The sequence below is a fragment of the Arvicanthis niloticus genome, chromosome 13 (assembly GCF_011762505.2).
Source record: "Arvicanthis niloticus isolate mArvNil1 chromosome 13, mArvNil1.pat.X, whole genome shotgun sequence".
NCBI lineage: Eukaryota > Metazoa > Chordata > Mammalia > Rodentia > Muridae > Arvicanthis > Arvicanthis niloticus.
In genome coordinates, this window is record NC_047670.1 from 34,432,623 (window position 1) to 34,460,347 (window position 27,725).

Here is a 27,725-nt window from a genome sequence, read left to right on the forward strand (position 1 = left end):
CTGTCCATCCATCCATCTGTCCATCCATCCATCCGTCCATCCATCCATCCATCCATCCAACAGGCACAGTTCAGCCCCAGGACCTCATGACAGCCTACATCTTTGGCACCAGCAGCTGCAAAAGTTCCTGGATCCTCCAGAGTCATTGTCACCAGATAGCTCAAAGGGACGCTCACTGCGCAGTGCAAAGCACTTGATTAATATGCTGCAATTTGGGCAGCGCTAGGCTCTTCCAGCACCCCCACCCAACTCTGTTACCATGACGACATTATTTTAACAAACAGCTCTTTAATATTTAATAAAAATTATACTCTGACAGGCGGGTAGAACAACCGCACTACAGAGGGCTTAGAAGGGTCCGTGAGGACAACTTTACACAAAGCCACCAGTCCCCTGATCCCTGTAAGCTGTTTGTCACCAGAAAATGTGGGTGCTCTGGGGCCAGGAGTCACTGTGATGCCAGACACGGGTCATGCATAGCAATTGAGGCTTGTCACTTTTTTAAATGCAGGATGTCACAACGGTTCCATGAGGACAGGGTAGCGTGATAGCATTATTAAATACTGGTTTCTACACCAAGCTACTGAACCCACCCCCCTACCCCCCTGCTCATCTGGGGCTGCTGAGAGCCTTGTCTGCTTCCTGGGCCTTGAGTCAGGCTGAATTGTAAGACAGCATGTGCAGAGCCCAGAGTGTTCATGCCAGGCCGGGAATCAGCCTGTGCCTCCTCGTCAAAGCTCCATCTGCCCAAGCCAGCTGATTCAATAGCAGAAGGTGCAGAGATTAGGCCATCCAGACCCCTGCCTCAAAGGGGTGTGTCAAGACAGAAAAGACCACTACCCTCTGGCCTCCTCCATCACTGAATTAATCTGTACACCAGGCACTGTACTAAGCTCTTGAAGGCAAAAATTCATTACCCTCTAGATCTGCAATGAGAAAGATGGATGAATAACTGAAGTGGAGAGAACAATATGGTGGTCTCATAGCTGTATGTTCTTGGGTAAGTTATTTAAATTCACTGTACCTCAGTTTTCTCATCCATAAATTGGGAATGTAGCACTATCTTCAGGGAGAACTGCCATGCAATAAATACACAAGAAGACCTGGGGGGGGGGGGGGGAAGTATTTTAAACAGTGAGCCATGCTAAGTATGAAATGCTCGTTAGGGCTTCTTTTTCCATATTACCAAGTATATCATTATAGGAACTAACATGTACCAATGCTTACTCTACTGCGTCTCTGAGGCTGAGTTGGGACTGTATGATCTCATGAAAATTTCACAGACAAGTCTGTAAGACTATATTATCATCTTCGTCCTCACTTTGCAAGGGAGGTGACATGGAGTCCCAGGATATCTAGATGAAGTCTAGAAAACTCCCTAGGTAAACGACCAAGGTCACCACGGAAGCCATGCATGTCCACGGACAGCGTGGGACTGAAGCAGGGAGGAGCTGCTGTTAAGGAGGAAGGAGCCTGCAGCAGCAGACGTGAGCTGTCTGAGGGAGGAAGCATGGTCTGGCTTGATCGCTGAAGAAGTAGATTCTTGGCACCAGCAGAAAGCTTGTCTTAAACAGATGTAACCTGTGTATTTAGAGTATATATTGGATTTTTATTAAAGTAAATGAATTGGGAGAGGAAAGGGGAGACAGAAGGGAAGGTTTAAGACTTACAGTTTTTTGTTCCTTCTCTCAGGATTTCATTGAGTAAATCACTACAAGAATGTCTGTATGGGAAGCATAGGTGCGTGTGCATGTGTGTGTTCGTGTGTGTGTGTGTGTGTGTGTGTGTGTGTGCATGTGTGCGTGCATGTGAAATAACAGTCCCTGCCCATTGCCTCCTAGAGCAAAGTGACGAGTGGAGATAGGAAAGTTCAAATGGTACATCAAAACAGAGGCAAAGTCATGCTCCAGTTTTTAAAATCCTTTCTCTGGCTATCTCGGTTATTTATTACCATGGCAGCACTTTGTATCAAACAACCCCATAAGACTCACTGGAGGACGGTAGAGCATGTCTAGTCAGCTCCCAGGTCTGAAGGGTGAAGACAATGGCCTCCCTGGGATGAGATGGCCTCCGTATTTGATGTCCGTTTAGGAGTTTGAAGACTTGGCTATCACGTCTTTGAACATTGACTGTGTGCTGCTTGACCTGGGGTAACCTCAACTGGGGTGACAGATGACAGAGTTATATAAGTCATTCACCCTGCACAGGCTAACCATGGCATGACCTCATGGGAGCCACAGGAGAGTCTACAAAGAGAAGATAACAGGACATGTATAAGCCTTAGTTTATTATCGCTAACCAATATCCACTCTCCCAAAGCCAATCACAAAGCAGAGGCACAGTGAGGGAAACTCCACCGAGCTGTGCCACAAAGCGTGGGTATGAGGAGGTGTCATGACTGAGCTATCACCCCAGTGTGGTCACTGTACTTTCAGAGGGAAGAGCCCAAGGTTCAGTACAGCGTGTGCCTTCCAGAGGTCCCACTGTGGCACAGGATAGAATGTGGCCACAAGCTGGTTGGCTGGTCCGAAGCTGGTGTGTATTTTTCAACTTCTGCTCAGGAGGAAGATGCTCAAAAGGAACTAAAATACAGGTCCCTTTGAAACTAGAGGTCAACCTTCCCCTAAGGGAGAACGGGACTTGTGGAAGCCATGCCATAGGTACCACAGCACAGCCATGGGAGCATGCGAACCCAATGCCGTCTGCTGTCAGCTCTTCAGACTGTAGGAATTCAAGCTAGGAGGTCCTGTGCTCCTCCAAGAAACAACCAAGAAGGGAGACATTCCAAGACACAATTTGAGCACAGTGCATCTGTGCGACTCCAGAGGGTGGTTCATCTCCATGGTCAACTTGTAAAAACACCTAAGAGACAGAGGGCATGTCTGTGAGGAAATTCCTGGAGAGATTCAATTGCAAGAGAAAGACCCACCCCGAATGTAGGCAACACCATGCCTCCACAGGCTTTCCAAACTGAGGAAAAAGGAGAAAGCAATCCAAGCACCGCCGTCCATGTCCCTCCACTTGTAGTTGGAGAACAGACCCAACCAAGAGGGTATCTCATTCTCGATGCATGCCTTCCCCCAACCCCCGTGATGGACACTATCCCCTTGAACAACCACTCAAACTCTAAGCAAAACTCGACCCTTCCTTCTTTAAGTTGCTCCTTGCCAACAGTTGGGACACCACAAGTTAAGTCACTAATATACCCAGAGAGCTACGGCATCCTCTAAATCACAACACTTGATATTGACACCCAGTGGCCAACTTGACCTAGGTCTTCTGATGCAGGTGTGACATTGCTGACAGGACATGTCTGCCACGTGAGCCTCGGTAAAAAGAGTAAAAGGAGCCAGGCTGGAGGGATCGGCCTCCACTGTTAGCACAGCAGGCCTGTCCATGACACCCTTTAAGAACGCTGACATTGTGGTCTTTTCACTTGAGGAGAAAGAGCATGGCAGAGATGAGTTTCTAAATTGTATGAAGACGAAAACTGAGACCAGGGCAGTTAGGTTCTGGTAACCCATCCTTAGAGGAGGCAAAAATGAAGACAGACACTAATTAATCAGAATCGGGCATCCTTCTGCATCCCAACAGTTACTATCCTTGCCACCTAAGCGACTCAATCACTTCTTTATACCCGTTCGCTCCTTGGGAGAGCAGGCTGTACCATACTTACATCGAAGAGCTGGGTGAGCACTCAGTGAGTGAATGTACATTAAGTGCTCACAACAGCATCCAGGTAAACCTAGGATACCACACCAGCCTTGCTTGGTTGCTGAACGTTGAGACACAAATGGAAATGAAACTCTTTGACAAATAGCATTTGTGGAGTGGGGTAGAGCCATCCAAGGTGTGTCATGTGACAAGAAGATGAGGAGTCCTTTGGGATGTGTCTCTTGTCCAGGATCAAGTGAGAGGCAGTGTGGAGACTAGAAACCAGCTCTTCCCAACCTGACTCTCCTGAGAAGGGGCTCTGTCCCCACATAGGTCACTCATCTCCCACTCCATGATTCTCCCTGTTCAAAGGGTCTGTATTCATAGGTCCAACAGACACCCACACCTCCTTCCCACTTTAAGCTCCTAAATGCAATCACGCTACGTACTCAGACCTATATTAGCCATGCAAGAAGGATGCAGTGTGTATCCAAGAACAAACACTTCATTAAGCCCTAGATTTAATTAACTTAAATCAATCTCCATCCCGGCTCCCATGTCCCACTTGAAATAGAGAGCCGTTTTAAGTATAACTCGGCCGTTTTAACCCTAACTCTTGACTGGAAGTTCTGATTTTAGCGGTCTTGAATCAGACTCAACATTAATAGATCACTGTCTTCATCTGCCCCCAAGGTAGCTTCCTCCCCCATGTGATTAATTTCATTTTTTCTCTGGCCTTGTTTCAGACACAAGCTTTGTATGCACTGTATTCTTTTATGTTGTGGCTATCATTCCCTTAAAGAGAGGGTTGGAAATAAGAGCCTTTCCTCACGTCATTCTACATGTGTGTGCACACGTGCACACTCATGCACACACAGAGAAAGGGCTGTATGCTTTCGCAAATATTGTGACCATTATGACCACGGTCCTCGGCCTCCCAAGAATCTTCAGCTTCATTTGAAAGCTTTTTCTTTGTCTCTATAATGAATAATGACCTGCACAGAAACTGACATTAATGAAACACACTAAATTCATCTGTAGGTCCCTGGATTGTCCTCCTCCTCCTCCCCAGATACAGGGACAACAGTTACACCATCATCATTTTCTAGTCACTTTTTTTCTGCCCAAGGTACAGACCCTTCCATCTCCTTTCTGGACATGAGGGACACATTAGTTGCTTCTGTGTGCTGTTGCTAAAGGCAATTTATAGAAGAAAGAGTCTGTTGGGATTTACAGTTCCAGAGGGTCAGAGCCCATGATGACAGGAAAGCACAGCAGCAAGCTCTAGACATGGCAGATTAGGCATAAAGCTTGCCGCTCACACGCTCAAGTGTAAGCGTGAAGCAGAGAAAGTGAAGCAGAAGAGGCAAGGAATTTCAACTCTCAGAGCCCCTCTCCAGGGCCACACTCTCTGCAGCAAAACTATACCTTTTGAACCTTCCTAAATAGTGCCACTAACTGGAGATCAAATTTTCAAACATCTGAGTGTAGGGGAGATATTCTCATTCAGACCACTAGAAAGTGTCTCTCCCCACTCAAGGCTCAACCAAACTGATATATATATATATATATATATATATATCATAGTCAGGTATGATGGCTGGTAGCTGCCATCTCAGCATTCAAGACAATGTAGCAGGAGGAGGACTTGACATCGTGAGTTTGAGGCCAGTGTATCCTGTCTCAAAACACCAGTAAACAAAGTCAAACCATGTGCTTCCCAGAACCTATATTCATCTATACCTTTGCACTATGCATAGTTTGACTTCTAGACTTCATCCCGAGCCTAGAAAGGTCTCACCCTCCTTTCTTTTCCTTTCCTTTCCTTTCCTTTCCTTTCCTTTCCTTTCCTTTTTTTCCCTTCCCTTCCCTTCCCTTCCTTTCCCTTCCCTTCCCTTCCCTTCCCTTCCCTTCCCTTCCGTTCCCTTCCCTTCCCTTCTTTTCCTTTCCTTTCCTTTCTCTTCCTTTTCAACCACATCCCTTCTCACACCCTAGACTCCAACCCTACTGCTTCTTCTTGTTCCTCAGCTGCACCGAGCCTGGGTCCTTGACAGAATGATGTACTCACTGTTATCCCTGTGTAGACTCGCTCTCCCAGCCTAGGGTCCCTCAAAAACAGAGGCCGAGACAAAGCCTATAGCTTTGTGTGATGCATAAGGCAGGGATGGGAGGGAACGTTGTATAGTCCAGACAAGAGCAAGAGTAAGGAAAGGCAAGTGGGGAGAAGAATGCAGATACCATGCATGCAGTGCTCAGCCATCCCATCGCCTCGTGAGGAACTCCCCCCAAGTTACCAAGACACATGGAGTCTTCAGAGTTGCCATGTGGAGTATACGCGGTTACACAATAAGGCAGGGTGCATGTTCCTCAAGGCACCATGATACAAAACTGCATGAAAAATCACAGGGCCATGGGGAAGATGTGGTTAGGAATGTAGTGTTGTGAGCAGGAAACCCAGGTGATCCTAACAGTAGCATGATTTTACAGGTCACCTGTGGTCTAGAAATTGACAAATGGGACAAGAAGTATGGCACCTCACTTGGCAGAAAGGCCCACTTGTTTGAGCCAGTGACAAAAGTGCCACCTTATAAATGACTGTGATGTGGCAGAAAGACAGTGGTATTGGACCAGAGTTACTGTGAATTTTGTAGCTGTTAAGCCATCAGGTAAACTGAGGCAACTGGCATGTTTCTGATGTATGCGTGTATTTTGTTATTACCTTAATGTTCCTCTGAGATAGCCACCTTCCACCATGTGACTAATCTCAGGAAATAGTGACATCATAGACAGCATCCTGTGAACTAAAAAAGGAAAGAGACATTCTAAAGACTCAGGGTCAGTTTTGTGTATTTCCTGTGCAACACCGTTCAGCTGGACAGCCTTCTCTGAGGGTATCTACTGTTTCTTGTTGCTGAAACCAGGCACAAGCAAAAGCTAAACTCACATAGTGCGTAGCTACCCTCTAATTCGTCAGTCACATTGGAACAATGTTTTGTTTTCAAGCATCGTAGCCCAGTCTTGGAAATTGTCATTGGGAATGGAGAGAATGAGGACTCCATCAGCTCTTCCTGCTCCCATCTTGCATGGGTCCTACTAGCAACATTTCTTCTCCTTTGCAATGCTGGTCCTGGAGAAGCCAGGGCCCCAGGCTGTGGCCAATGAGACTCAAGCAAAGAAACTGAAGCATATCCCTTATCACAGGAATCATATTGCCCATGGTAGCCTGGTCCTCATTGGAGTGGAAGGGTTGTAGAAAACTAGTTACAGAGAGGCTGAAGAGTATAGGAAGGTCATAGGGACTTAGGTGACATCTGTACTGGTTCCTGACTCAGCTTTCCTGAGCCTTACATGTCCAGCCTCTGGTTCTTTAAGTGTCAACTTAAAGACACCCCTTCAGAAGGCAGAAGAAAGGGCCATGAACAAAGTGGAAGGGACATGTAAAAGTCACCTGCATACAACATATGTGAGAAGCCATTGGCACCAGAGAGACATGACCTGACATATATTTTTATTTTATTTTCTGTTGTGTGTATATGATATGTTCGTATATATATGTGCATGAGTGCAGGTGTACGCACGCCAAGACACACACATGGAGTTCGGAGGTTGACCTCTTGTATCGGTCTTTACTTTCCACATTGTTTGAGACAGGGTCTCATCTCTGTTGTTCCCCACTGCATACACCAGGCTAGATGGTCCAAGAGCTTCTGAGGAGGCATCTAGCTTGCCTCTCCTCTCCCCATATAATGCTGGGATCATGGATGCACGCTACTTTACTTGGCTTTACGAGGGTTCTGGGAATTCAAATATAGGCTCTCATGTTTGCATGTCGAATGCTTTACCCACTGAACTCTCATCCCGGCACCTGACTTCCTTTTTTCATATCACTCCAGAGCAATGTAAAACTGGACTATCGGTGAGCCTGTGTCAATGCAGGAGACCAGGAAAGAGGCAGTGGGAACCTGGGCAGAGATCAAAAGAGTGGGACTGGTCGGACATATTGAAGCAGGAGTCATTATGAAGGAAGAGACACCACAAGCTGCTGGTGGGTATGAGGGAGAGAGAAAGAGCAGGTAGCAGCCTGTCATGACCCTACTGCTGAGACCTTTCTGGCTCCAAGGAAAGTCCCTGGACTGTAGTCAGTAGATTGGCTTGACCCTATTTTCCAAATGATGTTCAGCAAACTACTGAAGACCTAAACTCAATAGCATGTCAAATCTGTCATCTCTTGAAGCAGCAGCCAGAAGCCAGACTGCATTTGGTTGTAATCAAAGTAAACACACCCAGCAAGAGTGAAATGTCGGAGGGTGGGGTGGGGTGGAGAACTGCCAGCCCCTCCTGACAATCCTATATAGACAAGAGTACTTGGGTGGCATTGAAAGTTCTCGTGACACATTAAAAAAAAAAAAAGAAGCATAATTCTCAGCCACTAGAAGAGGAAGGAGCAGCCCCTCCTTAGGAGCCAGCTGTCAATGGCTGGATACATTTTGGGTTGTCACAGGATGCTGTGTGCAAGCTGTACAAAACCTATCGAACACACATAGCCCCCTTCAATGAAGAGTTTTCTTGCCCCTTGGCAGTCCTGCTAAGGTTAAGAAGCCTTGATGTAAAGGTGCCATGACACATGAGCACACACACAATGTTTAATAAAAGGTCATAGGGAGGTAGGCAGACTACATCAGCTGGAGATTGCAGCCCATGTGACGGAGCTGCCCACATTCGGGGTAGAGCCAACCCTCATGGATTCACAAGAAGTCCAGCTCCCTAGTGACTAGGAGTCCAGTCATCCACCGTGAAGATTAGCCATCATGGCTCTGACAGCATGGAATAGCCTTATGTGTCTAGTGCTTGACGGAGGAGCCAATCTTAAAAGGTTGCACAGGGTAGAATTAACACTGTCATCTCAAAAATATGAGAAATAAATTCACACTGCTCCATAGAATAACCAAGAATGCCTCACACTGGATAATCCCTTCTGCATAATGTTCTGCTCCTAGCAAAGCTTGTGAAGGTAGAAGGACATCAGAAATGGAGGGAAGGATAAGCAGGTAGAGGACAGGGCAGTGGAACTATTCTGTACGACACCGGAATGGATATGGTGGCTTGCATCTGCCCAAACCCAAGAAAATAGTCAGCACAGAGGAACTCTGGCATGAGCTATGGGCGTCAGTTAGTAGCAATCTGTCGCTGCTTGCTGCTCCTCAGTTGTAATTAACAGGCTGCACTGGGAGGAGAAGGGGAAGGCTTAGTTAACACCTTCTGTGCCTTCTATCCATCTCCACTGTAAACTGCCCGAAACTGCCCGAACCATCAGTCCTATTGAAAATGCTCGGGGCCTAGCATGCGGGGGCAACCTTCCATCCCACCCAGTGTTTGAGAGGTGGAATCAGCATGATCAATAAGGCTAGCCTCAGCTACCATAAAGAGTTCAAGGCTAGCTCAGGCTACCTGAGATCCTGCCTAAAAAGGATGTAAGTACAAGTTTAAATGATATGATAAACAGAGTTGAGATAATTTTTATGATCACCGTAAGACTGAAGGTTGTCGTGTAATTCCAAAGAAGCTAACACATAATGCATTGTTGATTCTGTCCTTGTTAGTGGGCAGAATATACCAGAAGGAGGAGGGAACTGTCCTATCTAAATAGCATTTGCTCAGATCCAAGCAGACAAATTTCAGACATCAAGTGTCCACTGCCACTCTAGGAGAGAATCTCAATGCTAAGACAAGGAAATGGAGACTCAGGGAGGTTAAGTCACATGACCAGAGTCAGAAAGCATCACAGGAAGGATCTGAACCAGATCAATTGTTGGGCCAGTGTAGCTGACACTATGTCACTATGTTCTGATAGTGTGTGTGTGTGTGTGTGTGTGTGTGTGTGTGTGTGTAGGTTGACCAATGAATGAAAGAGACAGAGAAAAGTGAGGTTCTAGAAGGTAACAAATAGAAGACAGGCACTTCTGAGCTGTCTTGAGCCACTAGATTGGACCTTGGGCTGAGGGCTGGCCTACCACCTTCTTGTGTCTGAGTCTCTTCATGTGGGTGTGCCATCTTGCTTCGCATGCCTGCCCACCAAGGCTCATCATGGAACAGTGTTCAGTGGTGGCCTGACCACAGGGGAGCCACTCCATACCCTTCTGCAGGGTATCCTTCGCTCTGACGACCAGGCAGGGCCATCCAACCTTAAGTTGGCAGAAAAACAAAAGAGTGGTTTTGCAGACAAAGACCCTTTGTACCTTAGATGCTAAAACAAATTTCTCTGAACCAGTGTTTCCTAGGGGCCTCTGATCAGATCACTGTGGACCAGCTCCATACCAAAACACCCAGCTTCCACTGGGCTCACCTCCCTTTTTACAGTGTCCATAAAGTGATGGTGTCCAAACATGAGGTATCCCCCACAGCCTGCCCCACCCTCCCCATCTTCAGCCGCTTTCCAAATCATGCCTTCCCTTTCCATCCATCATAGAATCTTGTCTCCACCCTTCACCCACTTATGAAGATACCTAGTCCAGGACATGGCTCTTGCCACAGTAGCTTCTGTTCCCCTGTGGTACAGCGCCTGACACAGTTATCAGGAGAGTTTGAGGCACACTGCATAGAATCAGAAACAGTCTTGACCTGGGGGGGGGGGGGACAGGAAATTCACACAGACTTTTTCCCCCAGTCCATTCCAGAATTTTCAGTGAAAGCCTATTTCAGTTCTCATATTGTTTTTCAGTCACCACAATTGATTCCCCTCACCCTTGTCCCCAGTGAACTGTATTAAATTGCAATTAATGTTGATGTCGGGTTTTCCCTCTAGCTCTCTCCCTGACTTTGAAGGGGAGACACACAGGTGGCAGCAGACTGAAGGGCCTAATCCTATCACAGAGGAGGTGGGAGCTCATCAAGGGCACTGGCAATTAAATTAGGTGACACTTCTACCAGTGGTGAAAGGCTCTCTGAGGAAGGCACCCCAGCAGGGTGATGCCGGCTTGCAGGGAGCTGGATTCTGTCCAGAAAGGTTGCAGGAGCCGTGACTGCATAGCACGGGAAGAGGGTTGAGCGCTGGGATCATTTCCAATGTAATTGGCTCCGTATAGCTCAAGTTTAAGCAATCGATTTCTATAAGCTCTTTTACAGTTGGAATTCATAAACAAATCTGTGCACTCTCGCCCTGCAGCAGCCTGTTTGATTTCTGGTTCCTTGCTCTTTTTATTGAAGCCTGGACTCCCGTGTCACACACATAGACCTGACAGTTCACCCTGGCTTCGGATGCTGCCTTAAAAGACACAACAGCAAGGAGACAGAGAGATGCCGGCCCTGCCCTTAAGGTACCCCCGCATCCTGCCTGGGATAAAAATAGAAAAGAAGGATGTTCTGCAATTTGACTGTCAGGACCATCTTTAAAAAATCTCCTGTTGGATCCTGACATCCCCAGCCAAGCTAGACCCCTCCCTGAGAATGAGCTTTATTAACTTCCAATCAGCTTACTCATAGTTTTTTTTTCTCTCTGCAATCACTGATTCATCAGCCTGTGATTCATTAAGATTACTATTATTGTCAGTCATAGCACAGCTGGGCACTCTGTCTCCAGGGGACCCTCTGCACTGACAGGAGAGCCCAAGGTGGGGAGTCTACCTTACTGGGGCTGGGATGCCCCCTCAACAGAAGTCTCAGAGGGGAAGGCAAGACTACCTGCCAGGCTAGATACAATGTCCCAAGTCCCACAGGTCACCCTAAAACCTTGGCATGGCTCCCCACTATGACTTTTAAAAAACAAAAAAAAAGATTGATTTATTCTTCATTAGAAAACAAGTATAATTTTTCCTTTAACATCTTAACCGAATACTTTCATTAATCCTTTGAGAATTTCAGCCGGGCAGTGGTGGCGCAGGACTTTAATCCCAGTACTTGGGAGGCAGAAGCAGGTGGATTTCTGAGTTCGAGGCCAGCCTGGTCTACAGAGTGAGTTCCAGGACAGCCAGGGCTACACAGAGAAACCCTGTCTCAAAAAACAAACAAACAAAAGAGAATTTCATGCAATGCATTTTGATCATATCAACCCTCAATACCCCCAGATTCAACCCTTACCTCCCTGTCTACCCCCAACTTCATGTACTCTCTTTTTTATAGATGTAACCTGCAGATTCTAGTTTGTGCTGCCGAGATACTCATGGGTGTGGGACCATCCAATGGCGCTTTTTAGACCTACCAGGAGCTACATACACCCTTAACAAAAGCTGACTCTTCCTCCCTCAAGAGACCATCAACTGTCGATAGCTCTTCAGTTTCAAGTGAGGATCTTGAACTCCTGCCCATAACACGCTAAGACGTTGTTTTAGATGCAGATCTTGTGCAGACAACCACAATTCCTGTGAGTTTATTAGTGGAGCAGTCCTGTCATGGCCTCATGCAGATCTTGTGCAGACAACCACAATTCCTGTGAGTTTATTAGTGGAGCAGTCCTGTCATGGCCAGAAGACCCTGCTTTGGTCTGGTCTCCCCTAACCTCTGACTCTTACAATCTTTCCACTATCCTCTGTGATGATCCCTGAGCCTTGCAGGGTTTCAAGGGGTGATATGGGTGTCTTATTTGAAGCTGAGGACTCTACTAACACTTAATCTATGCACTTTGGTCACATGTGTGTCTCTGTGTTAACAACCATCCGCTGCACAAAGAGATTTCTCTGAGAAAGGCTGCACTGATCTATAGGCATAGAGATAGAAATTTAAAAGACATGTTGATAGATCCATTTAGCAAAATAGTAGTAGTAAGTTAAATACTGGCACCTGTGAGTTCCCTGACCATGGGTGTTTGTCTGGATTTATAGTACCATGTGTTCCCTCTTGTGGAGCTAATTTTAAAGTCAATCAGAAAGCATTTGGTTACCCCCATAACACTGTACTGCTATTGCACCAATAGACTGGTAGTTCACAAAGTTCACAGATGGGTAAGACTGTTGATGGACTCTTTACCCCAGTCTTTTAGCCTGGATGGAACTTCCATCCAGTACTATAGAAGCTAGCAGCAAAGATGCTTGGTCATTACCTACTTGGTTTCCTTATGTCCTATAACCAAAGTATATCATGTCTTTAACAAGAAGGTCTTGCCATCACGTTTAAGTAGGTAACCAAAAGCAGTGATAATAGCCTGTTTTATTTTGGGTCCTCTACAAAAGCAGTATGTACTCTTAACTGCTGAGCCATATGAGCCGCCTGACCTTTTTTTAAAGGCTCTGATTCATTAAAAGGTATGTACTCCCCTCAGAATTATTTTATTCCTTTTTAGTTTCCTCTTGGAGAAAATAGATATTACAAGACCTGTCTCATAAGATTCTTGGGACTGTGCAACAGAATAATACATGTAAAAGTCTATAATACAATAACGAGGGTCCAGTTGTCTCAGCATCTACAGAAGGTTAATTCCAAAGGTCCAGCAAGTAAGATATTCTTAGATTCTGGCATTCCTTATGTAAATGATGTAATATTTGCTTATAACCTATGTATATCCCCCAATTTCAATCATCTCCACACTACCCAGAGTACAGAGTGCAATTTAAATGCCAGGTAAATAGATGTAGCATGTTGGTTAGAGACAACATGATAAAGAAGGAAAAGCCCGCACCTACTCAGTACAGGTGCAGTGTCTTCTTTGTATGCATATGTATGCAGTTACACATGCGTGTATGGGTACAAATGTGTATAGACACACATGTACTTGTGAACAAGTGTGCGTGCATGTGTGTAAATATGCACACAGAGGCCAGAAGACAACCTCAGGTATTAATTATCAGTCACAGAGCACCTCGTCTTTTGACTTCAAAACACTGATGTGGAACTCACCAAGTAAGCGAGGTTGGCAGCCAGTGAGGTTACAGAGATTAACTCTCTCCACTTCTCCTGTGTTGGGATTACAAAGGTTGCCACCACACCCAGATTCTTTTACATGAGTTCTGGGAATTGGATTCAGACCCTCACGCTTACAGGGTAGCATTTATACTGACTAAGCCATCTCCTCAACCCCCAAGTACAATATTTCTATGGATATGCTTGGTTCTTAAATAGTTGGCTCTGTATAGAACCTACAGATATTGAGGGCCATCTATAATGGGCATCTGGGACATGAGTCTATGCTATACATTGTGCATACAATAGCTTATTTAATCACTACAGAAACACAGTGTCTTAGTTAGGGTTTCTATTGTTGTGAAGAGGCACCATAAACAGAGCCCACCCTCACAGTGACACACTTCCTCCAACAAGGCCACACCTCCTAATAGCTCCACTCCTGGGCCAACCATATTCAAACCACCACATTCCACACTTTGACCCCCATAGGCTTGTTCAAACATATGAGTCTATGGGGACTATACCTAAACTTAGCATAATGCAAAATACATTTAGTCTATCTTCAAAAGTCCCCATAGCAATCCCAACAATGTTAAAAGCCCAAAGTTCAAAGTCTCTTCTGAGATTCATTCAATCACTTAACTGTCAAAAAGCAGATCACATACCTCCAACATCACAGGATGTACATTACCATTCCAAAACATCACAGTGAGGAAATACTGGACCAAAGCCAGACCAAAAATCAATTGGTCAAACTCCAAACACCACATCTCCATGTCCAATGTCAAAGTGTTCTTTTCCAAATGTCATAGCAAGGAAATACTGGACCAAAGCAAGATCAAAAACCAACTGTCCAAACTCCAAAGTCCACATCTCCGTGTCCCATGTCAAAGTGTTCTTTAGATTTCCAACTCCTTTCATCCTTGTTGACTGCTATTGGCAGATCTGGCAGCAACAAACTTCTTTCTCCTGGGCTGGTTCCACCCTCTCTTAGCAGCTTTCCTTGGCAGGTATTCCATGGCTCTGGCATCTCTAACATCTTGGAATCTCCAAGACAACTTCAATTTCATAGCCTCTTATTCCAATGTCTGGTATCCACACATGATCTTCTGAATTTCTCCAAATGGTTTGAGTAACTTCTCCAGCTCTGCCCCTGTAGCACCCTAGGCTCTGGTTGACTCCACTCAACTGCTGCTGCTGTTCTTGGTGGCCATCCCATGGTGCTGGCATCTCCAATATGCTGAGGTCTTCTGTACAACTAGGTTTCTCCAATAGTCTCTCATAGGCTCCCTTCATGTTACCAAACTTCAGTATCTTTGCATGACCCCTTCAGTCCTGGACTGTCAACTGCAACTGAGGCTGTCACAGCAATAACCCACTCCTGGTACCAACTTCTGTCTTAGATAGGGTTTCTATTGGTGTGAAGAGACACCATGACCAAGGCAACTCTTATAAAGACAACATTTAATTGGGGCTGGTTTACAGGTTCAGTCCATTATCATCAAGGTGGGAAACATGGCAACATCCAAGCAGGTGTGGTACTGAAGAAGGAACTGGGAATTCTACATTTTGTTCCAAAGGGAACCAGGAGAAGGCTGTGTGATGGGAAGCTAGGTGGAGAGTCTCAAAGCCCACCCCCACAGTGTCACACTTCCTCCAACAAGGCCACACCTCCTAATAGCGCTACTCCTGGGCCAAGCATATTCAAACCACTACATACAACAAGGTTTTTTTTTCCCCAGTGTTATTCATCTATTCATTTTATAAAGTACTGATTGGGCCATGGAGATGAGATGGTGCCATGGTTAAAAACTCTTGACATACAAGTCTGACAACTTGAGTTCAACCCCTGGAACTTACATGGTAGAACGGAAAAACCCATTTCTGAAAGCTGTCCCTTGACTTCCACACACGTGTCACACAGGCATCTGTACCCATACACATGTATTACTCATATGAACACAATAATAATATAGATGAGTAAGTAAGCCAAGAGTATTTATTAAGCATCTACTATGTACCAAATAGTGTGCAAAATGTGGAAGCTCCACCTGTGAACAAAACAGACACGTTTTTTGCTGAGATGGAACTCATCTCCTAGGAGATGCTGTTACACCATTTTACAAGTCAGGACACCAGGGTTCAGAGATGATACCGCGCTTGGTCAAGGCTCACCTGGTCACCCTTTTGGCTCTCTACAGCTGTCCTCATTGATTCCTTGGATCATAATAACACCAAAGAGATATGGTGGGAGTTTTGCTCAAGTCTAAAACCTACATGACCCCATCTTGGTAGTATTTAGACAGGGTTATGTGTCCTCCAAGAGATACAGCATTCAAGAATGAGGCAATATTGTATGCAGGCTCTATTATATGGTTCATTAGTTGTGTTTGAGCTGAGAGAAGATTTGACTCCTTTGAGTCTTAATTTCTATAGCTGTAAAATGGAATACAAATACAATAGTCAAGCACTATGATCTACTTTGAGATGACTAGGCTAAAGGGAATGCACTTTGAGAATATAGGTCAGTGCTGGGGACTGCTAAGATATCACAGGAATTTGAAAAGTATATTGAACTATTTCCAGTATTGGGCACTTGACCACCTTTATCCTAGTTTTCTTTAACTATCGACTTGGCATAGCCTAGAGAAAGGACTCTCAAGTGAGGGACTATCCAGATCAGATTGGCCTGTGGATATGTCTGTAGAGAGTTGTCTGAATTGTTCATTGGTGTAGTGATGTAGGAGGGCCCAGCCCACTGTGGGCAGCACCATTCCCTCGGCAGATGTTGCTGGGCTATGTAAGAAAATTAGCTAAGCATGGGTCTGTGAGCAAGCCAGCAAACAGAATCCTCCTATCATTTCTGATTCAAGTTCCTGATTGAGTTCCTGCCCTGACTTCCCTCAGTGATGAGCTGTAATCTGAAATAAACCTTTTCTTCCCCTAAACTGCCTTTGTCATTGTTTTATGGCAGCAACAGAGATGAAACTAGATCCTTAGAGACAGAAGAGATGGTGGTTAAGAAACATGGTTAGAGTTCTGGCTCCCCCCTTACCAGTAATGTTATCAATCTCACTGTCTCTCAGTTCTGTTACCCATCTCACCACTCTTGTTTGGTTGAGAGATCTAAGTGATCTTTTGAGGTAACAGTAACCACCGTGTCTCCATGCTTTGAGCTCTGTGGCTTTGTTCTTTTCTGAGGAGTTTAACGGCAAGTCGTTTTAGTTCTAAGACATCTGTGATGATAGCATTTCTTGTTCTAAAAACTCAAGTCTAATTGTTTCTGGAAAACATCCTCATCCACTCTTTGGTTTTTGGATTTCTCCCTTTCAGCCTGGGAAGTTTTTGTTTTGACTGTCTCTTTTGTTTTGTAAATGTGGCATTTGGAAATTTAATGAAGCAATTTAATTTCCATTTGCTAAAGTAGATTGTCAAAGGACTAGGAACAGGCAAGACAAAGTTAGGATCCCAGGATGTTGCCTCACACATGATGCGATTTTGTTTCCCACACAAAGAACAGAGAGTTTGTTTTTCCATAAGATGGTCTGTGGCAAAGCCCTTGTCTCATACCAGGTCAACTCAGTGCAACCAAATGGCTGGCCATGGGCCAAGAAGATGACCCATCTAGAGACAGGGACCGATCCTCACTCTGTCCAGACAGAGTCATTCTTACTAGATGTGGTAGCCCACATCACTGGGAGGCTCCATTTTGTCTTCAACCTTTTGAACATAGTCAGTCAACCTGAAAATTTAAATTTGTGAAAGAAAGTATGGTGGACATTCATCTTTAAATAATGGAGTATTGCCTAGAGAGTCCATTGTAAACCAGCCACCGCTTATTGAGATCTCCGACCATGAGGCACACTTCCCTGGGTGTTTGTTCCCTTCATGCTTTGACCAGAAACTCACCTTTAAGATGAGAAAACCTGCTATCACAGAAGTGAAGTGACTTACCCCCAGCCACACAGCTGTGATGTACGACATTTTCAAAGAAGTCTTCTTTATTCCAAAGGCCTTGTCATTGTGGTAATCTACCGGGAGACAAAGAATAATAATTTTTAAAACACCTTAGAGAAAGTTGAGGTGATGGTAGAATGGAGACGGAGCTAATGGTACCCATCAGTGAAAAGCTACTGCTCTTCCTGAGAACAGTGATGCTCCCAATCGCAAAGCCAAGGAAGACCTCCAACAACCTCGTCATAGATGCATGTACCTCTCTGCTCTAAAACAGAGAAGAAAGCCATGAAGCTTGCAGGCATGGATTCCAAGCTCTGGGGTGTTTTTCTTTCCTATCCTCATCTATTACATGCTCCACATTGTAGAAATATTATGTAGTTTTAGGTCAAATCAGAGCAAGTGATATGGTTCCAATGTGTCCCACTCACAGAAAGGTAGCAGCAGCCAACACAAGTTGAGCACCCTTACCTGCTAGTGTTCTAAGTATCTGCCTGTAGTCAATCCTTAATGCCTCACTGTGGTCCTGTAAGCTAGATAGATACTATTATCATGCCATTTTACAGGTAAGGAAACTGAGGCTCAGCTAGAGAGTGGTTGCACTGGGCTGCACGTCCAGGCAGGCTAGCCCCTAATCTGAATCTTTCTCTTCCAGCTGCTGCTGTCGTTTTGCACAGACTTGTCCATCACTTACCCACTTCAGGTTCTCACAAGGTTATTACCACAGTTCTGGATGGAGCCCAGGGTTATTAAATCCTTCCTGAATCTGGGTCCTCATTTGAATATTCATAGAATTCCAAGTTCCCAGGCTGCTGGCCAAAGTGCATCTTTCTTTAAAGACTGTAAGTCCTGCCTCCATCCCACCACCCTCCCTCTCTCTCTTTTCCTCCTTTCTTACTGATACGCAGAGCAATTCCCTCCAGGAATACATTTAGTAGGGTATCTATTGTGATGAAATACCACAACCAGAATCAAGTTGTGTGTGTGTGTTGGGGGGGGTGGATTATCTCCTTAGTGTGTAGTCCATCATTCAGGGAATTGGGCAGGAGCTCAAGGACGAAATCTGAGGGCAAGACCCCATGCTGAGGCCTTAGAGGAGTTCTGCTTACTTCCTTGCTCTGGATGGCTTGCTCAACCGTATTCTTATAGCACCCAGGAGAACCAGCCCAGGGGTGGCACCACCCTGTTATAAGATAGGCCTGCCCACATCAACTGTTTGTCAAGAAAATGCCCCACAGGCTCACCTACTGGCCAGTCCTATGAAGACCTTTTCTCAAAAGTGTGTTTGTTTACAGTGCCCCCCCAAACATTTGTCCGCCTTAAATCTCAAATCTGTCCCAAAGAGAAAGGTTGTTACAGAATTTGGGGTTTTGGGGGTTTGTGGGTGGTTGTTCTGTTTTGTTCTGTTTTGTTTTTCTGCATCTGTCCTACCTGGCCCTGAGAGTGTTGTCTTAGTTCTCCTAACCTACAGTCACACCTCCCACCCCACTTCCCTGTCTCCTCACTCATGTGCCAAATCGATGAATGTCAAATAGACACAGCTAATCCAGAGAGGTTTTGCCTGAGGTGGGAATTATGCAGGCAGCATAATCAGAGAGAAAGGATGAAAACAGAGTGGCAGGGGCACACAAGCTCCCATCCTCTGGGTTTGTGACAAGGCGGGCCCAGTGAAACTGATAGTGTCAGATCTAGCCTTTATGGGAAAGGATATGAATGAAAAGCAAGAGCGGCTGTGCTGTGGGCTCCACTGCCTGTGCGTCTGCCTGCTGCCTTTCCTACCATACCTAAGATTCTAAGAGCAGGAGTAAAGGCACTTTTGCTCCTCAAGTTTGGCTTCTGAATTCTGATGTTCAGTGACATTCAAACCTCATGGGTCCTTAGTTTTGTCCTAGTCACAGCAATCCCCCTGTCTCAACTTCCCAAACTAGGTTTACAGGAGTGGACTCAGCTAGTGCCAGGTTTTAGAAGGTTCTTTTCAGAGGCTGGGTGCTCACACTAAAGTCATGAGGCTGACTATATGCGATGTTTCTTTGAGACATTTCCTATAGTCCTTCTAGTAGATCTAAGTCTCTTGATGGAAAGGACCCAGTTCTAACCACTTCTGCCTCTTCAACACATCTTCTTCAATGCCTGGTACAGAAGAAGGCCATTGCTCATGTTCAGGTGAATTTCCCTAAAGCGATGCCCTAGTCGCCCAACCTATCCACAGACATCTTGAGTTTGCATCTCAAGACTGTATAAAGTGGGGATGTGACCACTCCATGGTGTGGTTGAGCGGAAGATTTCCATTGTAGATATGAAGAAGAGTACAGCCAGGGGTTGGAAGAGTCCAGAGCAGAGACACAAAGCACATTGAACATGGCCAGCAGACTGAACTTGGCCAGGAGAAAAGAAGGGAAGGGAAGAGGAAAGGAGGGGAGGAGAGAGGAGGAGAGGAGAGAGGAGAGGGGAGGAGAGGAGAGGAGAACTAGAAAGAGAGAGTGCCAGCAAAGAAGACCAAGAAAGAGGGATGAGAGAGAAGGACCAAGAGAGAAAGGCAAAGGAGAGGACCAAGTGGTTATATGGCCATGAGAAGCTGGGGGAGGGAAGCCCAGGAGCTGAAGAAGTTTAGAGGAGTGGGTGGGGCCAGTTGATAAGAGCCATGGGCACTGACCAAACCTGGAGGATGGCATGAGCTTTGGTATGTTAATAGGCACCACCAGAGCCATTTGTCCCTTAGGACAGTCATGGGGAATGGTTCCTTTAGTCAAGGGGCTGGGCCCCAGAATTTGAGATAGTAGAATTTCCTTAGGACCTGACACAGATGTGTGAATTTGTTGGCTCTTCTTCCTCTTCTAGGAAGCAGGGGCTCATCTTCATCCCCAAACGGAGGCTCTGGGGTTCTAAAGCAAGGCCTGAGCCCATGCAGTTACTGTTTCCAGCCTTCTCTCATAGACTACGGTTGCTTCCATAAAGCTGCACTTGCCGTGTGTGCTGTGTGTTGATGTTCAGGCTTGGGCACATCTTGTTTATTTTCATAGCTCTGTATTCTTTAGGGCTGCGGAGAATAATAACTAGCTGATCAACCCCGTGGCTTCGTGAGAATTGCTTAGAAAGACACTAGAATTTCCAAAGGGATTTGGTTGTTTACTTTCATTCCCCTTTGTTGAAAATGGATTTTTTTTCCATGTAATGTATCCTGATTATAGTTTCCCCTCCCTCTACTCCTCCCAGCTCCTCCCTAGCTCCTCTCCAATCCTGATCCGCTCCCTTTTTGTCTCTCATTAGAAAAACAAACAGGCTTCTAAGGAATAATAATAGAAGATAAAATAATATGACATTGGAAGTGGACAAAACAAACAGAAGGAAAAGAGCCCAGGAGAAGGCACAAGAATCAGAAACCCGCTCATTCACACACTCAGGCAATCCATAAAAACACTCAACTGGGAGCTCTAATATCTACAAAAAGGAGCTAGTACAGACCCATGCAGTCTTTGTGCATGCCGCCTTCCTCTCTGTGAGTTTGTATATGCTTTGATCACGTTGACTTAGAGGGTCTTGTTTTCGTGGTGTCCTCCATCCTCTCTGGCTCTTAAATTCTCCACCTCCTTTCCACGGGGTTCTCTAAGCCCTGAAGCTAAAGATTTGATGGAGACATCCTATTTAGATGTCCAAGTGTTTAAGTGTTCCAAGGTGTCTCGGTCTCTGCACAATGTTTGGCTGCGGGTCTCTGAATTTGTTTCCATTAGCTGCAAGAGAAATCTTCTCTTAGGATGGCTGAACAAGGCACTAATCTATGAGTATAGCAGAATGCCATTAAGAGTCATTTTATCCTTATGTTTGAAAAAAAACCAAAAAACAAAAAGCAAACAAATAGTAGTATTTGGTTTTACCTTGGGTCCCTGGGCTAACTAGTCTCAGGTTCTTGATCACCCAATCAGTGTTGGGTATGGGCTCCATCTCATGGAGTGGGCCTTACGTCAAACCAGGTATTGGTTGGTTTCTCCCACAAGCCTTATGCCATCATTGCACTAATGTATCTTGAAGATAGGCTACCATGTCAATCCAAGGGCCTGTGGCTGGCTTTGTATTTATAGTTCTCTTTTGGTAAGATGCAGATTACCTTCCTGTACCGAAGACACTAGAATGTGGGATCACTGAAGGTCCTATGTAGGCACCAGCTTGACATATCCAGTTTCAAGGAGTGGTAGAGGTGTTGTCTTCAGTAATGGGGCCTTGCCAGCGGTTTGGGAGAACAGCCTATAGTCTTGGCAACAGCTTGGATTGTTTGGAGATTCCCATGGGACTTCTTTGGCCAACAACTCAATTAGATGTAACCCAATCTCAGGACTGGAAGCTTCTAGTGATAGGAGTTGTCTATTTGGGGTTCTGTCTCCCCATTATTTGGCAATTTCAGTTAGATCACCTTTGTACGTGTATGTATTTTCAGGAGCTTCTACTGTATTAGGTCTCTATACTACCCCTCAAATGGCCCTTAATTTTAGCTGTCTCTCTCCTATTCCTTTCTCCTTTCCTCCCCATTCCCATGTGTTATAGTTCCCCAATCCATGCAGAGCTCTCTGTTCTATTTCTCTCTCCTAATAAGATCTACTTTTCCCTCTGGTCCCTCACTCTATAACTAACCTCTGTGGTTCTATGGAGTGTAGCTTGCCTATCATTTACTTAACAGCAAATACATACATACCATATTTTTCTTTCTGGGTCTGGGATACCATATTCAGAATGATTTTTTTTTCTAGTTCCATCCATTTAGATTTGGCGTTCCCTTTTTTTTTTATTAAGAGATAGCTCAGGGACTGGAGATGGCTCAGTGGTTAAGAGCACTGGCTACTTTGTCGGAGGTCATGAGTTCAATTCCCAGCAACCACCTAGTGACTCACAATTATCTGTAATGGGATCCAAGGCCTTTTTTGTATGTCTGAATAAGTAAATAAGTAAGTAAATCAGAGAGAGAGAGAGAGAGAGAGAGAGAGAGAGAGAGAGAGCTCTCAGTGATTAACTCTTGCCTTGCAACAGTTAGGAACTGAGTTTGGATCCCCAGACCCACATGAAGTATGAGCCTGTGCAAGCCCAGCCCTCCTATGGTAGGATGCAGAAGTTAAAACAAAGGAATCTTCAGAAGCTCGCAGGCCAGGTGGTGTGTCATACACGTAAAGAAAGAGAAACCCTGTCTCAAACAAGGTGGGAGGTGAGGAACAAAACTCAGAGTTGCCCTCTGACCTCCCCAGGCTCATAAAGCACATGTGTACTCATACCCACACACACTCCTATGTGCATACACATATACAGACATACATATTGCACACACACACACACACAGACAGAGAAAGAGACAGACAGACAGACAGACAGACAGACAGACAGACAGAGATAGAGACAAGGAGGCAGAGAAAATTTTTAATGAGTAGCAGGGGCAGTAGATGCTAATAAAGTTGGATAAGCCATGTGCCAAATATTAGCTTACATTTTAAAAACCACTGTCCCCTGGCCTGAGCACCTCATTGTATCTCCCAGCTCTGGCCTGGGTAGCTCCTGGAAGAGGAAAATGGCCCTGTGGTGGAAATCACCTCGAGATTCCCACTTACTCTACCCAAGTCTGCTTGGCTGGGTTTGAGGGGAGGCCTGGGAATCTTTATTTTAACAAGCTTCCCAGCTGGCTGTGTGGGAAGAGGGCTCGGAGCTTCTCAAATCACTGTTGTAGAACATACTTCTAAACTAAGAGGCCTTACTCTGGCAAAGAATGTTCCTTTCCTTCTCTCCCCTATGACCTATGCTGCTCTCTGGAAATGAGATCTCATAAAACCCAGTTTAATTGTTGAGTGGTGCCTCCTCTCTCAAACTACTGGCCCGTGCCCAGGGGGAGCAGTCTGGACAGCTGAGGCCTCTCACCTTTAGCACTGTGGGCTAGCTGATACTTTATTACAGGCATTATTACCACATCGATTGTGGGAATGGCAGCAACATCCCTGGCCTTTTCAGACTAGATACTAATAGCACATACTCAGCCCCGCCTTATGACAACCAAACACATCTCCAGACACTGTGGCATGTTCCCTGAAGGGGCAAAGTTACCCACTGCGGAGAACCTCTGGGCTAGGCTGATGACGTTACCTCCTTTTGATAAGGCTTTCCCATCATGCCTGGTGATGAAAAGGGATCTCTTCCTGTCCCACTGCTGCTGTTAACTCAGACCGGAAACTCGGGCCAGAGGTAAGAAGTGTGCTACACTAGAAATTATTCATGGCTCTCAGGCCAGCGTGCTTGGCCTACATAGCAGAGAACAATAAGAGACCCTGCGTCAGACAAGGTGAAAGGCAAGGACTGACAAACTAGCTAACCTGAAGCTGCACTCTGATTGTCCCATGCACAGTGTGGCATGTTTACACCTAAACACTCTCTTTCCTCTCTCTCTCTCTCTCTCTCTCTCTCTCTCTCTCTCTCTCTCTCTCAGACACACACACACACACACACACACACACACACACACACACTTCTTTTTAAAGCAAAATAAGGGGAAAACATTAGCTGTGTCCAACTGAAGGACCCAGTAACATAGAAGACTTTTAGACAGTACCATTTTGTCCCAGATGCATCAGAGAAAACCATGGCCTGGACTTTGCTCCACAACAAAAGCTGAATGAAGGAGGAAGCCAGTCTTACGCCTTCACTGGGCTCTAACAAGCCCTTACCCCTCCCCTTCTTTCCTTTACCAGTACCGTGTCAGAGTAAGGCGAAGGTAGAGGGTGGAGTCTCTCACTACCTCCCAGAAGGCTATACCCATTGGCTGAGTGAGAACAGAAACTTGACATGCACAGCTGCTCCAGTTTAGCATCGGAAACCACTGGAATATCCACCGCTTCCAAGTAACAAGGATGCTGCCCACTAAGAGTTCACGAAGACCACATGAGGACCCTGAGCTTCACTTGGAAGTACTGAGTTGGCCACACTCCCTTTTCCTGATAGAAGAGTGTCAAAGAAAGCAAGCTGAAGCAAAGGTTTAAATACGATCCCATATTTCATAATGAGATTTTCATTTCAATGTAATCCATCAGGAATACCTTACAGTGAGTTATGAAGAGACAAGAGACGCAACACTAGAGTAACAGAAGAGTAAGTATTGACAGTGGTTATGAAGTGGCCATTATAAAAATGCTTCAGTGAGAAATTATATATAGCCTAGTCGTGAACAAATGCAAAAATATCATCAAATGTATGTATAATAGAAAAATTCCTGAGGATATTTTAGAACTGAAAAATAAAATAAAACAAATGAACAAACACACGAACTTCACCATATGAGTTCATCATCCAAGCAAAGGGGACAGAAAAAGACATCCATGCTCTTGAAAATGGAGCAATTGGAAGGCTAGAATCTGAGAAGACAGACTTTTGGAGACTAAGATATGCAGATACTTGGGGGCCCATGGGGCCATCACAGAAGGTGACAGTCCTGTCGTCATAGTTTCAGACAGGAGAGAGATGATAGAGCTGAAAACCACCCAAGCTACCATAATCCCCTTTACCTGCCAGGATGATTTCTGAGATCCTTGTGCACTTGAAATCGTGGGTAATTCCAAGCCATGTATACTAGGAGCAGCGCAATACCATGACATCAGTCTGATAACTCAAGTGAGACCACTACACGATTAACGGGCAGGTAGCAGATACAGAAAGAAACACATCCCTTGAAAAAGTTAGGCAGGCAAATCTATATGCAAGGTGTCCACCAACATGAGATCAGGGCTCTCCCACTGCTTTGTCTGGATGCCCAGAGCTCTCTGGGTTCAGAGTAGGCCCTCTCAGCTAGAAGTCAGTGGTATGCCCCGTGGTATGCCCTGAAGACTGACTAGATTGGAGATCTCCACAGTGTGGGTCCTAAGTACTGTATCAGAAGGGCTAAAGGTGGGCACTTAGGCAGTGGAGAGCCCAGCTGCAAGCCTGGGACAGCATTCCAAACGAGGGCAGGTCGTTTGTATTTGTTTATCTCAACCAGCCTGATTTTAATGCCTCTCTCATGCTGCATTCCTGCGAGATCCCCAGATGGCTTAGGGTTTTGCCTTGGATGTCATAACAGGACTGAAGGACGGATGGCAGAAGATGCAAGAGCTGCCCGTAGCCTTGCCTGGCCTGTGATTGCAAGTCAGTTCAGAGGCCTAGAAGTCCTGTATGTACGCCAGTCAGCTTTCTGTTGCTGTGACAAAATGTCTGAGAAAATCCATTTTAAAGGACAAAACCCGTTTGGCTTCTGAATTCGGTGGTTTCAGGCCACTGTCACTGGGCCCTATTGTTTATGGGCCATGATAAGGCTGAGAATCCTGCTGGAGAATGTGGTGGAGGAGAGCTAGTCACCTCTCAGAGGGAACGGAGGACAGTGAGGTAACTTCTTCCAACAAGCCCTACACCTCCTAAAGACTGTACCACCTCCCAACAGGACCACAGACCGGCCACAAAGACTAATATCACACTCAGCCTTTGGGAGACATTTCCCAGCCACGATGACACAAAGGACTTCTCAGCAAGCCACTGTGTAGTACCTACACAAAGGGGGAAGAGAGAGTTCTGCTAAACCTGGGGAAGCACTTCCACATAACCGGGAACACCTGCTAAAGAAGGAAGCCCTGGCTATTACTGACTTCCTTTCAGTTTGGCCTGACGCTGGTGTAATGAATGCCCTCCCACTCCCCACCCCACCCCACCCCACCCCACCCTACCTCACCCAGGAATCAGAGATTGAGGTTCCCAAATTAATTGTTAAGAACACTCTGCTCTGAAGACTGGCTCACACCTTCCAAAAATGAAGGTGGTTCTTGGTGTTGTTTCCAAGTGTATTTGGCCCCACTCCAAGTACACTTCCCAGGCCTCCCCAAACTCCGTGGGCAGCTGGGAACTTGCCTGGCCGGGCTGGAAGATGCATTGTAGTCTCAAGTTTCCTGCATGGCTCCCTCCCTTCCATGGCTCAGCTCGGCTAGCTTGGTTCTAACTTGCACTATCATTTAAAACTTCTTCCCCTGGGTTCCAGAAATCTGTAGCAGAGCCAATGGGGGGGTGGGTTTAGAACTTACCTTTTTGGTGGCTTAAATAAAGCTTACCCGATCTGAGCTCTGTAGCTAAAGGAACTAAGTTAAGTTGAAACCAAATAACATTAAGGGGTCGGTCGGGGAGGGGGAACTTTGTGAATACTCATTACTGTTTACAGATTAGTATACTTGGGAGTTGCTAAAAATAATTTTAATACCCATCATACTCAGTCAGTCACCAAAAGCTTTCTCTTCTTCCTGCCCCCTCTTCCTCTTGCCCCACCCACCCCAACCTGATTTTCCTCCTGGTTCCCTCTTACCCAAGGCAGATGACTGGGAGGTACCCATGTGGTATATTCTTACCTCCCACACCCTCCCTGTCTCTCTGTAATATAAGCCACCACATAAATCTTGCTTCTGCTGGGAGTTTTTCATTTCTTCCTCCCATATGTCTTCCTCTTGGGGCCAGGGAGACCTTTCAAGACATGGGTTCTGTCTTGCCTAAGTCCTTCTTATCTCCCTGGGAGCACCCCACTTGTACCAGTTACACACCCTAAAAGCATCTATCTTCTAACTCTGGCAACGCACCCTTTGGGATCTGATACCTTCTTTCCTTGTCTGCTACGTAGAGCCTCTTCTCGCTCCTCAAAACCCAGTTCTCCCTCATATGCAGTAGGGAGACGCAGCTCCCAGTGACAGCCACACTGCTCTAATAAATGAATGATCATTATTCAGAGCTCTGTCCTGGGCGTTCCATGTGATCTTCAGTCCCCGACACACCTCCCAAAGGATGTCAGCTGGGAACTTGCCTGACATGTTATCCCAGTTTTGCAGATGAAGGTTGGTTTACAGCAGAGGTTGAGAGTTCAGTGACCTGCCTCAAAACACACTGGGTATATTATGGGATTGGAGTGAGAACTTCAGTCTCCCTAATGGCTTGCGTGCCCATCAGCTCAGGATTCCACTGACTGAGTGCCGTGAGCAGTGCTGGTGTGGACATCGTGCATGTGAAGTCAGCCATCTTGGTCCCCCGAGCACAAATACCATATACTCCATCCATTGCAGATGCAGTAGTGAGCACATTTTAATAAATGCAGAGTTGTGTGACCACCACCCAATTTTAAAAGACTCTAATTCCTCCAGAAAGAAACTCCTGCCTTTAACATCACAGCCTGGTTCCCTCCACACCTGCTGGCTCAGCCAGCTCCTGGAGGCCAGTGCTCTCCCTACCTTTATAGATCTGTCCATTCTCGGTGTCACAGAAATGGA

The 27,725-nt window shown here is 45.7% G+C and overlaps 1 protein-coding gene and 1 long non-coding RNA gene across 2 annotated transcripts in view; one reads left to right on the forward strand and one right to left on the reverse strand.

Moving 5' to 3' along the window:
- The window catches only part of Zhx2 (zinc fingers and homeoboxes 2), a 149,267-nt gene that overhangs the window by 74,298 nt on the left and 47,244 nt on the right, over positions 1 to 27,725 (forward strand). The gene's annotated exons all lie outside the window — the stretch shown is intronic.
- On the reverse strand, positions 1,242 to 27,468 carry LOC143434082 (uncharacterized). The gene is made up of 3 exons (XR_013103281.1): positions 27,062 to 27,468; positions 17,440 to 17,516; positions 1,242 to 2,862 (listed from the first exon to the last, which is right to left on the reverse strand). It is a non-coding gene; the product is annotated as an uncharacterized LOC143434082 (long non-coding RNA).